Source organism: the organism of the source record quoted next, unplaced genomic scaffold (assembly GCF_019419815.1).
Source record: "Pyrus x bretschneideri cultivar Hongxiangsu unplaced genomic scaffold, Pyrus_bretschneideri_v1 Contig202, whole genome shotgun sequence".
In the NCBI taxonomy this organism is placed as follows: domain Eukaryota; kingdom Viridiplantae; phylum Streptophyta; class Magnoliopsida; order Rosales; family Rosaceae; genus Pyrus; species Pyrus x bretschneideri.
In genome coordinates this window covers 286,858-301,559 of record NW_025999505.1, presented here as the reverse complement: position 1 = coordinate 301,559, position 14,702 = coordinate 286,858, and the positions used below count along the sequence as shown (strand labels likewise).

The 14,702-nt window shown below is 38.7% G+C and overlaps 1 pseudogene; it reads right to left on the bottom strand.

Moving 5' to 3' along the window:
* Positions 1-6,291: 6,291 nt before the first annotated feature.
* On the bottom strand, positions 6,292-6,402 carry LOC125477238 (annotated as a pseudogene).
* Between the last annotated feature and the right edge of the window lie 8,300 nt (positions 6,403-14,702).

Sequence of the window (14,702 nt, the reverse complement as noted above, 5' to 3'; positions counted from 1 at the left end):
TTTTAATTTGTGTGCTTACTTAGTTCGCATCACCATCAAGGATTCAACCTGACGGGAGCGAACAAGTAGGCGTTGGCCCATGTTGGACACAGAGCCAGCGCACTGAACGCTAAGAGCCAAGGACACTTGAACGGCCAACTCGTCGGACCGTCCTAAAAGCAACTGACTATCTTTTGGAGTGAGGAGGTTCTTAGCTACTATTGTAGCTGTTGTGGCGTCCTGCATCACGGAGTCTTCACCTGTAAGAGGACCGTTAGAAGATAAAAAAGAAGGGCGCCACACGTTACCTTGACGCGGCGCGCCCATATCACTGCTTCTGCTGAGACTCAATTCTAAGCTAAGGTTCGATGGGTTTGCCATTTTTTCAAAGGTGTTCAAAGAGAAGGGGTGGATGAAGTTAAATTTCAAAGGGCCGGAGACAATTTTCAAAAATGGGCAGTCTTCAGAGTGTGTATGTTGGTGGTGATCGATAGCTCTATAAAAAGCCAAGGCGACGCGTCCACCGATTCAAAAAGCCGGAATTTCCTGCGTAAAGTTCGACGACGCTCTCTCGGCTTTTCAGAAAACGCGTCAACTTTGTCAACACGTGGAGGCCATCATCGCAACTACACATCTTTAGCCGACAAGTGCAAAGTTCGGTGACGCTTTCTTTACTTTTCAGAAAACGCGTGCAGCTTTGTCAAAAGAGCCGCATCCGCACTACTACGTGTCGTTCAGAAAGCGAAGGGGCGTCGTTCAGAAATCGAAGGGGCGCCTGCTCAGAAATCGAAGAGGCGTCGTTCAGAAAGCAAATAGGCGTATTCAAAGATCGAAGAGTCGTCACTATTTCAAAAAGCCGGATTTGAGGGATCAAAATGTTTGTCGACAAGGGTAAAAGAACAGTACCTTCACTTGCTATTGGGAAATCCCTATATATGTCGACCTTCATCTTTTATGGCAAGGCAGTCTTGAAGAAAATGCCCAACTCTTCCTCACCTCTGGGGGTGCACTCCCAGCAAAGCCCTTCGAAATACTCAATTCTTTCGTCTTCCCCAAAGATGATACCAGATGCCTGGAGTACAGATGACCCAGGAGGAAACAGCACAACAAATACATGTGCTGATTCATTCACCGCTTCTTCAAAAGCAAAGGTATCTCATATCATTAAGGTCAAAAGCAAAAGTATCTCATATCATGCTCTTTCCCTGTCTTTTCCTTTGTCTTTGTTATTACTCGCATAGCAAAGTAAAAGAAGCAATCAGCCGGCACTTGGAGTCTACCTGGACTCTATTCCTTGGTTGCTTACCTAGCGTTGCTCTCGAGTAGTCATCTTCAACGATTGATACACTTCCAGAGAAGGGACCACTTCTGCAAAGGGGAGCAAGTAAGGCAAGTGAAAATGACACATTAAAGCATGTGGAGACAACTGCATATGCTGAGCTATCCTCTAACCCTCTTCAATACGAATTGGAGAGATTGAACAAAGAAACAGAAAAAAGGAGGAAGCTCAGACCTTCGGGGGAGACCAAAGGAAGCCTGCTACCCAGTTCAAGAGTAGCACAAAGGAAAATCAACGATGGGAGCAGCGCAGTTCAAGAGTAAGCCTGTGGAATCACAAAGATCCAAGCCTCAATGCAATTACCAAGGAGAAGATGGAATTTACACTCTATAACCAGATTTGCGTCTCTAAACTCTTCTCTTTGTTAACTACATTCTGCCATGTTTAGTATGTTTAGTTGCTTTTTGTGTGTTTACTTATGTTTTGTGTGAATCTATGCTTAAAACATTGAGGACAATGTTTGATTTAAGTGTGGGGTGGGGGGGGGGGGGGGGTAACTAAGTATATTTATGCAAATTCGTGGGATTTTATCACCCATAACTTCAAATGTTGTTCCTTGCTGTTTTAAGGTGTTTTTAAGTTGTTTTAAAGTGTTTTAGTATGTTTTGTTTTTATAACTCCGAAAATCACATAAAAATTTGAAAAACATGTTTTAAAAAGCCTAAAAAGAGTGTTTTGAGTCATTTTTGTGTGTTTGTGTCTTAGGGTACCTTCCAACAAAATGATAAGGCTTTGGTTTGTAATTGCATGACTGTTAAAAAGAGTTATTAACATAGAGAAAAGTTTGATTTACTCTTGGTATATGCTTGGTTATGGTTATAATGTATGACTTCACATGCAATCATAAAAGAAAAATTCGTTTGTGTAACATGCTTGAAGGAAGGAACTCAAACAAACGCTACAACCCTGTGAGACTCGAGCCATTACCTTCTTTGGAGAGTTATAATCTGTGATTCTTTGTTTTCTAAAGTTGTTGCATGATCTCATTATTCCTTGCTTGGTTGCTACTTAGAATGCAATTGTATCATGATAGAACTAAATGCTAGAACTTATATCCATTTCATTCAAAGCATGACATTGAATTGCATAACATATATCAAGATGAAGTTGTGTAGTTGCCACCATGGCCAAATAGCCTTACTTCCCATATTTCATATATATTAGTTTTAACCCTGTTGAGCCTTGTTTAGCCTATTTTCTTTGCTAACCACATCACCCCTTACCTAGCCTAGAGTAGGACTTTCCTATACCCTTGTTCTTGAAGTATAGTGAGCATGACTTAAATGAATTCCTTTTGAGTTACATTATGCAAGAAAATGAGTGTGGGGGAGTAAAAGTTTGTTCTTACGTTTATATGTATGTTTTGAGATTCAAAAGAAAAAGAAGAAGAAAAGAAAGAAAAGGAGTGAAAATAAGTGAGAATGAACTCACGAGCGTTGATGGTTGAAGAAAGGGTCCAAAAAGTTGAATATGGCCCTAAGTTTTGTGTGACTTTCCCTTGAGTGTTCAAAGTTGACTTCTGCGTTCTTAAGGGAATTCTAAGTGCCTAATTCAATACTTTGCTCACTATTGCTTTAAGAATGTTTGTTTATCCTTCCCTTCTTTGTTAGCCAAACACCTTTAGCTCCGTTTCAACCCTTATGCTTCTATCTTGAGTGTTATGTGTTTCAATTTGTGGAGTTTGGAATTGATATGAGCTTATGGAATCACTGGTTCTCATTCTAAGTAGTAGCATTCCATTCATGAGACCATATTCATGTCATTATCGTAAATCCAGAAAGTGCTTTCTTTGTTATAACATATGTGAGATACTAGTCTTTCATGTTTACATCAATCTCTCACATATAACTAGTGTAGGGTGTGTAGTTAGAAAATCTGTGTGAAAATAGAGTGCATTCTAGTAAGGAATTGAGGGAATTCTCTAAGGCATGTTACTACATTCAAAACATGGTTTTAAATGCTTAATTGTGAAATAGTATGTGGTGACTATGATTAAGAATGTACTCAAGTGTGAAGATGACTAAAATCTATGGGACTAATGATTTTTAACTTGTCATGTGCATTGGGAATCCGTGAGACGATTGTTGGAAGATGTAGGTGGTGTTTTGTTCGTTTTGTCTAGTTTCATGTTCTTTTGTTGTTTTGTTTTGCTCGAGGACTAGCAAAAGATAAGTGTGGGGGTATTTGATAGGAGCATATTCATGCGACTTAAATGGCTTGTTCTCGTGCATTTACGTTATGTTTCTTTAGTTATTTTAGTACTTTAAGCTATTTTCGTGTGTTTGTAGGTCCAAAGGGCTAAAGGAACAAAAAGATGCATTTTGGAGACTTTTGGAGCACTTTTGGGCTAAGGATGGATAGCTTATGCTTGGAGCCAAAGTGTTGGACGAAATTGAAGACCTAATTGAAGACCAAAGTGTTGGAAACTTGTTCCCTTTAGTTCTAGGACATTTAAACCTTTCCTATATCCATTGCACATGCATTCCTTTAAGCCACATGCATCTCCATAAATCATCCAACACACTTTATCTCCAAAAAACCGTACACACCATTCACCCTAGATTCTAATCAGCCATTCACCAAAACCATTTCCCTTTGTGCCGTGCACATGCATACACACTTCATTTCAGCCACATGCAACCATTAAACATTCAATCATTTCACTCCACTTAATGCCGTGAGTTCCCATCAGATTTCCAACCTAATTCACATGCATTCCATCCTTTAATTCACCCACATGCACTCATAATCATTCACACCTTGCATTCACATGCATTTCCAACCTAATCACTCACCCACACAATCTGCCATCATTCACACAAACACCATCATTGCCGTGCATCCCATTCCATCTCCCATTTCAGATTGCATTCCATTCATTCCAGCCAAGCCACATGCACTCCCTTTAATTAATTCATCCTAGCTGTCAAAGCACATGCACATTCACCCTAATCATTCACATAGCTTTAATTCACATGCAAACACATTGCATTACCATTCACCACCATAAAATCACCATCATTGCCGTGAGTTTCATACACTTTCCAGCCATTCCACATGCCATTGTCATTCCACTTCATTTCACCTTGCATTTTCAGATTATTCCTTCATCATTGCACCACACATGCAGCCACATATTCATTGCACATGCTTTCACATTCAATTTCAGCACAATTCCTCTCAAAGCCGTGCATTATCCCTTTCATTTTTGTCAAAGCACATGCATCTCCCATAACAATTCCAGCTTTCCAACCTAGCCACATCCACATGCATTCACTCATAATCATTCACCATCATTGCAGCCACATTTCCACCCACTTCCTAGCTGTCATGTTCCCTCTTATTTACCTATAAATAAGCATCCATTTCAGCCACAACATCATCTAATTCCATACACAACACCACACCACAAACACATCCACTTCTTTCTAGCCGTGAGTCCCCATTCCCTTATAATCCAAACACCATTCCTCCTTCCATTTTCACCACTCCCCCAAACCATTCACACCATGAAACTATCCTTAGACCTTGTGCTACAACGAAGAGGAAGATAAGAGGGCCTAAACGTTCATACAATTCAAGTTTGAGTTGTTGGAATGTTTAGGTGTTTCTTTGATTTCAATGTTTAATTTCAATACTCTTTGTTTTGTACGAATGAGGAATGGAAGAGAAGAGGACATAAACGTTCATACAATTCAAGTTTGAGTTGTTGGAAGGTTTAGGTGTTTCTTTGATTCTCTTTGTTTTGTATCATGAGGAACTAAACCCCCCCTTAGCTAGGGGGGATTCGAAATATATGTTTATGCTTGCAATATGATTTGATTACTTCTAATTACGTTTCATAAGTTGTGAATTCAATTTGTTTAACTGTTTGATTGATAACCTATTTATGTATGTTTATTGAGAGTGCACGCTTAATTTTCATGCATGAATTTGACGCTAGAATATAAGTGAGTTTCACGTAATAGTTATGAACTTATATTCACAAGTAGTGGAGGTTGCTTATAAACAATCGCGTTAAACAAATTCTTGGCATAAGTTTCATGCAATCATAGTAACGAATGCCTCGTCAACACTTATAGTTTTCATGATGCTTAATGATTCTTGCTTGTATCTCTATTATGCAATTCATGTAGGGAACTTGTGAGGAATGCTTTGGGTTGTCGTATGCAATCATCCAATTCATTAACTTAAGGAAAACTTGACGGTTAATTTAAGCGGACCTAATTAACCCGGGGCGTTGAGAATTCATGGTTTATTGAAAAGCAATTAGAAATCATTTTGTATGCAAGTGTAACATGTGTGGAGATGAACCCCTTAGCTAATCCATCCATCATCTTGTTTTCAAGGAATTCGTTTTACAATCTGCCTAGTTTGTTACTTTGTTTTGTTATTTCAATTTTCGTCCAAAACAAATCCCCCTTTAATTTGAAGTCTTAGATTAGTTAGAAAGTGTTTTGATTTGTGTTTCTAAGTATTTTGATTCAAGTTTTCATCCAATTTCGTCCAAATTAGTGTAGGTGCTCAAAACTGCCCAGAAAGTGGTTTTTAGGCAGTTTTGAGTCTTCTAGTTGCTGTTTTGGGTTTTAGGTTTGTTTAAGTGTTTTAACTTTTAGTTTTGCATTCTTTGAGTCAATTTTAGTGTTTTAAACTTTGTTTTTTGAGTTTTTAAGTCAGTTTCCAAGTGTTTAGCAATCCCTCCTAATCCCCGGTTAAGAACGATCCCTACTTATATCTATCTACAATTGTCAAGAAGAGGGTTTAATTTGTGTGCGTATAATGTTCGCATCAAATGTTGTGAGTGGTTTACCTTTGCAGGGAGTAAGTGAAGCCAATTTGAGGATGCGAGTGTTTCCTTACACCTTGAAAGATAGGGCCAAGGGTTGGTTGATGACTCTAGCACCAGGTTCCCTCACCACATGTGATGCCGTGGCTAAGAAGTTCTTGGAGAAGTTCTTTTCCACTCAAAAGACAGCCACATTAAGGGGACAAATCTTCAACTTCAAACAAGATGATGGAGAACCTTTCAATGAGTGTTGGGAGCGCTTTAAAGGCGTTTTGCTACAATGTCCACACCATGGGTTACCTTTTCACTTACAAATGCAAATTTTCTATGATGGACTAACCCAAACATGTCAATCAACTGTTGATAATGCAGCAGGTGGAGCTTTGAAGAAAAAGAATGCTCAAGAGTCATACAACATTTATGAGATGTTGGGGTCTAATGCTCAACACAAAGATTTAAGGGGTAAGAAAGTTGGAGTCTATGAAACAAGCTCTAATCATGATCTTTTGTTGCAGGTAGCTAACCTAGAAAAGAAGCTTGAATCCGTGCTCAACATGGTGCCAAAAGCAAATGAAGTGTGTGCCATTTGCAGCATACCAAGCCATCCTACTCATCAATGTCCATCTAAGGAGGCTTATCCCGAGTATGTCCAAGAGCAAGTGAACCTCATGAATTTTTACAATCAAAGGCCAAGGAATGATGTGTATTCCAATACATATAACTCAAGTTGGAGAGATCATCCCAACCTTTCATGGAAGAACAACAATCAATTCCAAAATTTCCAACCAAAACCTGCCACTACTCTTGAGGATACGGTTAAGTCGTTAGCCCAAAATACCTTGCAATTCCAACATTCCACAAACAGCACTCTCCAACAACATTCGGCGGCTCTAACCAAAATGGAGACACAATTGGGGCAGATTGCAGAGGCCTTGAACCAAAGAGAGGTTGGAAAGTTTCCAAGCCAACCCGTGATACTTCAAAGGAACCAAGAGCAAGCCAAAGCAATTACTACACTTAAAAGTGGTAAGGTTATTAATAATAGAGTCGGCAATGAAGTCACTAATGAATATGATCATGTGAATGCAGGTGTTACTCAAGGAGAAAATGAGAAACCAAATGAGGAACCAAGCCATGCTACTTCCTCACTTGAAGCACCAAATCTTCACAAGGCCGAGAAACCTTACACTTGATGGCTACTAAGTAAGCACACAAATTAAAACCCTCTTGTGACAATTGTAGTATATGAATAAGTAGGGATCGTTCTTAACCGGGGATTAGGAGGGATTGCAAAATCACTTGGAAACTGACTCAAAAACGTAAAATAAAGTTTTAAAACACTAAACTAGACTCAAAGAATGCAAAACTAACAATAAAAACACTCAAACAAATCAAAAGACTCAAAGAATACAAAACACTTAAAAACACAAATTAAGACACTTTCTAACTAAATTAGACACTAAGGTAAAGGGGGATTGAGATTTTGACGAAAATAAATTAAATGCACAAATTGTAATTTAAATGCAGAATTTAAATATGAATGTGATGAAATATGGAATGAATGCTAGCTAGAAGGTTCTTCTCCACACATGTCACACTTGCATACAATTTGATTTTCAGTTGGTCTTTCGATAAATTATGAAACTCAACACCCCAGGTTAATTAGGTCCGCTTAAATTAACTGTCAAGTTTTCCTTAAGTTAATGAATTGGATGGGTTAGCGCAACGCAATTCAAAACATTCTCCAAAAGTCCTTTACGTGAAAAGCACAATAAAGAAACAATCAAAGATCATTAAGCATCATGAAAACTATAAGTGTTGACGAGGCATTCGTTACTATGATGAGCATGAAACTAGTGCCAAGAATTCATTTAACGCGATTGTTTATAAGCAACCTCCACTACTTATGAATATAAGTTCATAACTATTAGGTGAAACTCACTTATATTCTAGCGTCACATTCATGCATGAAAATTAAGCGTGCACTCTCAATAAACATACATAAATAAGTTATCAATCAAACAGTTAAACAAATTGAATCACAACTTATGAAATTCCAACCAAATGTAATCAATTCATCTTGCAAGCATAAACATGGTTTCGAATCACCCCCTAGCTAACTAGGGGGATTTAGCCTCTCATGGTCACAACAAGAAAAATAAAATTGAATTTAAACATAAAGAACAAAGGATGGATTACACCTAGAACGCCCAACGAATCCACTTGAATTTCTGCGCGTCTAAGTCCTCTTTCCTCTTCTCCTTGCTGCGACAGTTTGGTTATGGGTGGTTTTTGGATGGTTTTCTGGGTTAGGGATAGATTTAAGGTGGTTTAGGGATGCGGCAAGGCTATGGGGTGGTGTGTGAAGGTTTGTATGGTGGTGGAAAGTGTGAAGGAAGGCTGCGGCTGGAATGGTGCAGGGAGATGGCACGGCTGGAATGGTTTTGGAATGTGTTGCGGCTGTTAGTTTTCTTGGGTCCTGGAATACACGGTAATAATGGGAAAAAAACTGTGGAAGACGGCTTGGTTGTAATTTTTGGGGAGAATATGGAATTAGTGTTGCGGCTGTTAGGTTAGAATATGGAATGCACGGATTGAATATTAGGGTATGGAATTTGCGGATGGTAATCAAAATGGGATATGGTGCGGCTGTGATAGAATATTAGGTTTAGAGTGAATTAGGGTACGGTTTTTAAGAAAATAAAAATGGGATAGAATATGGGAAAAAGTGGCTCGGTTTTGGGGGGGAATAAGGGTGGAATTAGGTTGTAAAAATGTGGCTTCGTGAAGATGGATGAATTATGGGATAAATGGGTGCTACGGATTAGAATGAAATTAGGGTGGAATAATGGGAAAGGTGCGGCTAAGTATGTAAAACCTAGGGTTTTAAATATGTTTGGTTCCTAGCTTATTTTTATTAACGAAAATAAATTCAAAGGCTTACGAAAATAGGAAATTAAAACATAAATATAAAGGTGCGGCTAGGAAGGGAAATAGGGCTAGGGCCTTGGTTTTGTGTCCTAAAGTGCATACGAGGCCTATAAAGTGGCTAGAAAATATGGACGTTTAGAATTAGGAAAGGTTACCAAAACGGGAAACTTAGGGTCAACTTTCCTAAAATAGGAAGCCTTGTTTGAGTAGGATTCTTCGTTTTGGTAAGAATTCATCGTTGGCATAGGAATTCGTCGTTTCTTCAAGTCTTCAACTCATTCATTCCTCTTTCACTCCAAACGACTCCAATTTGCATCTTCTTGCACACTTTGGCCTTATAATCTGAAAATACACAAAAGTGGCCTTAAACACTGAAATAGATAAGTAAACACAACATAAATGCATGAGAACAAGCTAATTAAGTCGCATGAATATGCTCCTATCAACACTCCACCAATACCATTCCCTGGAAGACTTGCCAAGAGCAAGCAGGATAAGTCATTTAAGGAAATTTTTGATATACTAAGCAAAGTGAATGTTAACTTACCTTTGCTTGATGTCATTAGGAACATGCCGGCATATGGGAAGTTCTTCAAGGAGTTAAACAACTACAAAAGGAAGTATGGACCACATGAGAAGGTAGTGGTGTCCGAGAATGTGAGTGCCGTTTTGCAAAGAAAACTTCCACCAAAGCTCAAGGATCCAGAAAGTTTCTCTATCAACATCACTATAGGGGACAAAAAAGTAGAGAAGGCGATGCTTGATTTGGGTGCTAGCATCAACTTAATGCCTTATTCTGTGTACCTTCAACTAGGTTTGGGGGATTTGAAAGCCACCACCATCTCATTACAACTTGCAGACAGATCCGTGAAATATCCAAGAGGTAGAAGATATTCTAGTTCAAGTTGATAAACTAATCTTGCCTGCAGATTTTGTAGTGTTGGACATGGAAGAAGCTCCTATACATGACCGAGAGTTGCCTATCTTGCTTGGGAGACCTTTTATGGCCACTGCCAAGACCATCATTGATGTGCAAAATGGACTCCTCACTATGACAGTGTTAGGAGAGACAGTTCAATTCAAAGTGTTTGAGTCTCTTTCTCATCCATCTTTATTTCTTGATTGTTATGCCATTGATGTGCTTGATTCACTTGTTTTCTCTAAGTTCTTGCAGGCACAATCTAATGAACCATTACAAACTGTTTTGAGTCAATCTCAAGATGAGTTTAATGAAGAAGATGCACTCATGGAAGAGGTAGCTGCCTTGGAAGCATTGGCACCGTATCCTTTGAATGTTTCACCTCTTTTAGAGCCTTTAGAAGCATCGATGTCACATCTAACTCCTTCCACTGTTAAGGCACCAAAACTTGAACTTAAACCACTTCCATCACATCTAAAATATGCATATCTAGCTGAATTTGAAACTCTTCCAGTTATCATAGCTTCTGACCTCACCCCAAATGAAGAAGATAAACGAATGAGGGTGTTAAAAGAGTTCAAATCGGCTTTTGGTTGGTCTATTGCAGATATCAAGGGAATAAGCCTTACCATGTGCATGCATAGGATTCTTTTGGAGGAAGGAGCAAAGTCAACCCGTGAACCACAACGAAGGCTCAATCCACACATGAAGGAAGTTGTGAGGAATGAAGTGTTGAAGTTGTTAGATGTGGGGATCATATATCCCATTTCTAATAGCAAATGGGTGAGTGCTATTCAAGTGGTACCTAAGAAGATGGGAATCACGGTGATGAAGAATGAAAACAAAGAGCTTGTGCCCACAAAGCCCACGGCTAGTTGGCGTGTTTGCACCGATTATAGGAAGTTGAATTCTAGCAGTAGAAAAGATTACTTTCCTATGCCTTTCATAGATCAAATGCTTGAGAGATTGGTAGGTTACTCACACTATTGTTTTCTTGATGGTTACTCAGGTTACAATCAAATTGCAATTGCTCCGGAGGATCAAGAGAAAACAACCTTTACTTGCCCATTTGGCACATTTGCATATAGGAGAATGCCTTTTGGACTTTGCAATGCTCCAGCAACATTCCAAAGATGCATGTTGGCAATCTTTTCTGACATGGTAGAAAGATTCATTGAGGTATTTATGGATGACTTCTCAGTGTTTGGTTCCTCTTTTGATGAATGTCTTAACCATCTCTCTTTAGTACTTCAAAGATGTCAGGAAACAAATTTGGTTCTCAATTGGGAAAAGTGCCAATTTATGGTGAAACAAGGAATTGTGTTGGGACATGTAATCTCTAGCAAAGGAATTGAGGTGGACAAAGCCAAAATTGACGTCATCACCAATATGGTAGCTCCCACCACTGTGAAGGGAGTAAGAAGTTTTTTGGGACATGCGGGCTTTTATCGTCGTTTCATTAAGAACTTTTCAATGATCACTCGTCCATTATGCAATCTGTTAGCTAAAGATGTTGTATTTCATTTTGATAAAGCTTGTATGGATGCGTTCAATACTTTGAAATATGAACTAACCTCGGCCCCTATTATTATGGCACCAGATTGGTCTTTACCTTTTGAATTAATGTGTGATGCCTCTGACTATGCTATTGGTGCAGTTTTAGGGCAAAGGGTGAACAAGCTTCCACATGTGATCTACTATGCAAGCCGGACTCTACATGATGCTCAACTTAACTATTCCACAACTGAAAAGGAGTTAATTGCTATTGTTTTTGCCTTAGAGAAGTTTCGGTCATATCTTGTGGGATCTAAAGTTATTGTGTTTTCTGATCATGCAACCCTTAGGTACTTGATGACAAAAAAGGATGCTAAACCACGCTTAATTAGATGGATACTCTTACTACAAGAGTTTGACTTGGAAATTCGAGATAAGAAGGGAAGTGATAATGTTGTGGCTGACCATTTGTCACGGCTTAATGAAAACCATGGAATTGGACAACCCTTGCCTCTGAATGAATCATTTCCAGATGAACAACTCCTTGTTATTCAAGAAAAAGAACCATGGTATGCTGATTTTGTTAATTATCTTGCTTGTGGTATAATTAGAAATGACCTTTCTTTTCAGGAAAGAAAGAAGTTCCTTGCCATGGTAAAGCACTACATTTGGGACGAACCATATTTGTTTAAATATTGCCCTGACCAAATCATTAGGAGATGTGTCCCAGAGAATGAGCAACAAAGCATTCTAACGTTCAGCCATACATTGGCATGTGGAGGACATTTTGGTGCCAAAAAGACATCTCTAAAGGTTTTACAATCTGGTTTCTTTTGGCCTACTTTGTTCAAGGATGCTTTTGATTTTTGTTCTAAGTGTGATAGGTGCCAGAAAATGGGGAACATTAGCCGAAGAAATGAGATGCCATTGAACAACATTTTGGTGGTGGAGCTCTTTGATGTTTGGGGAATCGATTTTATGGGACCATTTCCATCCTCTTTTGGCTACTTATACATTTTAGTGGCAGTAGATTATGTATCCAAATGGGTTGAAGCCATTGCTACAAGAACTAGTGATCATAAGGTTGTTTTGAATTTTCTTAAAGATGTGTTTTTTTTGTAGGTTTGGAACCCCAAGAGCTATTATTAGTGATGGTGGCAGCCATTTCTGCAACAAACCCTTTGAATCCTTGATGAAGAAGTACAACATCAACCACAAAGTGGCAACCCCGTACCATCCTCAAACCTCGGGACAAGTGGAGATTAGCAATAGGGAGATCAAGAACATTTTGATGAAGACCGTGAACCTTACAAGGAGGGATTGGTCACTGAGGTTGAATGATGCACTATGGGCATATAGAACAGCATACAAGACCCCTATTGGCATGAGTCCTTATCGCCTTGTGTTTGGGAAAGCTTGTCATTTGCCAATGGAGCTTGAACACCGTGCATATTGGGCCATCAAGAAGTTCAACTTTGAATACAAGGAAGCTGGAGTAGCAAGGAAACTCCAACTTAATGAGTTGGAAGAACTTAGAAATGAGGCATATGAGAATGCCAAAATCTACAAGGAACGGACTAAGCCCTATCATGACAAGGCCATCCTAAGGAAGGAGTTTCACCAAGGTATGAAAGTACTTTTGTATGACTCACGTTTGAGACTTTTTCCAGGTAAATTGAAGTCTAGGTGGGTGGGACCATTCAAAGTGCTGCAAACATTTCCCCACGGAGCTGTGGAGATAGAGAACATGAAGAATGGCACCTCTTTTAAAGTCAATGGGCAGCGATTGAAACCATATTTGGAGAAAGTGGAGGAAGAGCAAGTGTATCAAGTTGTAGATTTTCTTGAGTTTACAACATCGTGAACAAGCTACCATGTCTTGCCTAGACATTAAATAAAGCGCTTGCTAAGAGGCAACCTAGTGTGGTTTGTGTTCTTTCTTTTCGTTGTGTTTATGTTGTTACCATTCCATATTCTTTGCCTACTTGCATTGCATACAATTTTAAGCATCGAGGACAATGCTTAGGTTAGGTTTGGGGGTATTTGTGGGATGGAAGGTGTTTGTTTTTGTGTTTGTGTGGGATGGAAGGTGTTTGTTTTTTGTGTTAGTTTTGGTTAAGTGTGTTTTTGCTTACTAATACGAATGTATATGAGGACTAAACAAACGATTGGGTTGCTATAAAAAGTGTTGCATCTTGTTGTCATTTATAAAGCTGTAACTCTTGAAGATATGATGATAGAGGTACCATACTCAAATTCTGGAAGAAGAATAGTGGAAACTACCCTAGTGACTTATTTTGAGCCTAATTGCTTCTTTGAGAGGGTTTAAAGTGTTTCTACTCCTATCTTTTTCTTTCAATTTCACTTTAAATGATCTCATTACTTCTATTTTGTTTGGATACTAAGAATTACTCTCCTTTGCAGATACCATGTGTTTAGTATCATTTATGAATGAACTCAATGAGACGATGTTAGGCTATGCATGTTTTAACTACTAAAAGGCTTAAATCCTATCCCTTTGTGTGCTCCATTCACCCTTGTTGCAGCCAAACACTTTAGCCTAATTCTTTCATCACCCACACCATATTTACCCATTCTAGCCCATTACAAGCCATACCTTATAGTTTGGGGAATACCAATGTGATGAAGACTAAAGGTAAATTGAGCTTTAGAACAAGATCGTGGCGTGTACCGAGGGCATCTATGTTGAAGTTGTTTCTAAAAATAAAGTTATAAAAAAAAAAAAATCAAAGTGGATACAAGTTCTAAATCTCCTCATTATAATGCATAGGACCTGGACGCCAAAAACAAAGAAGAAAGAAGGCGAATGCAAGTGAAGAGCATGATCCTCAAGGACACTTTGGTATGCCCAAGCTCTAGTATTTCATATCACTTCTTTCGTAACCTACAACCTAAGCCTTACATTACAATCTTGAGAAAGACCTAGCTGATCATTGAGGATGTATTCATGGGTGATGGTAAGTGTGTGTGTTATCTATATTCTTAGCATTTGATTCATTTCATGAGATCTACTCAGAAATTGTGCTTCCATTTCAGATTTCATATGTGAGAATTTTGATTCCCTTTACATAATTTCACTCATATATGTTTGTGGAGAGACTAAACCTTAGGATCTGAGTGAGAACTTAAGTGGAATCTGTGAGCAGTAGAGTTGAGGCGAATTCTATCTTAAGCATTTGGGTATGGTGACCTTGAAGTTGTAAGACATGGAGAAATATCTTTATACGTTACAA